General features: G+C 56.2%; 1 non-coding gene and 1 pseudogene across 1 annotated transcript; both read right to left on the bottom strand.

Annotated features, from left to right (window-relative positions):
• Positions 1 to 103, bottom strand: LOC123965076 (annotated as a pseudogene; the record flags this gene model as incomplete).
• Positions 104 to 286: 183 nt separating this feature from the next.
• LOC123965077 lies at positions 287 to 399 on the bottom strand. Its single transcript, XR_006823619.1, has one exon. It is a non-coding gene; the product is annotated as a U5 spliceosomal RNA (small nuclear RNA).
• Between the last annotated feature and the right edge of the window lie 268 nt (positions 400 to 667).

Here is a 667-nt window from a genome sequence, read left to right as displayed (position 1 = left end):
AAAATCCATTTAATATGTTGCCCCCTTATAGGGGACATATCAGATATTAAACTGATAAGAACAGATACTACACTTGATCTTAGCCAAAAGGCCGAGAAGCGATAACCCCAACTGGTTGCTTCCAGCGCCCACCTCCCGGAGCAGTTCTCCCCCTGCCGTGGCGCAGTGGTTTCAACTGCGCATAACAACGGCTGCGTCTCAGCACCTCCGCCCGAGCGCTCCTCGTCGCACCGCTCAACCTCGGCGCGGGCGGCGTTTTATTTCCTTTTCACAAACGCACGAGGCTCGGCCACACGGCAGAGCCTGCCAAAAATAGTTTTAACTCATTGGCGTCCCTCTCCACGGAAGTCTTTAGTAAAAGGCGAAAGACTTGTACGTTATGACGAGAAACCCGAGTAAGTACAGGCCCCTCCTCCAGAGCCGCCGACGAGCCTAGTCGTCCCGGTCACTACCCTCACGGTAAGCCTCACTCTGCCTCTCGAGTCCCAAGTACCAGGCCACACCCGTTCCCCTACCCCTCCCCAGGTCATGGCAGGCTCTATCCAATCGGGCTGCGGAGAGACGAAGGCCTGGCTTTTGGACAGAGGCTACCGAACGACTCGGGCTCTTGTAGCCTCTCGATGACGAGTGAGAGAAAGGGAGGGGAAATGGGGCCGATCGCTTCTCG

This window comes from Micropterus dolomieu, unplaced genomic scaffold (genome assembly GCF_021292245.1).
Source record: "Micropterus dolomieu isolate WLL.071019.BEF.003 ecotype Adirondacks unplaced genomic scaffold, ASM2129224v1 contig_8536, whole genome shotgun sequence".
Taxonomy (NCBI): Eukaryota; Metazoa; Chordata; class Actinopteri; order Centrarchiformes; family Centrarchidae; genus Micropterus; species Micropterus dolomieu.
This window is presented reverse-complemented; position numbering and strand designations above follow the sequence as displayed.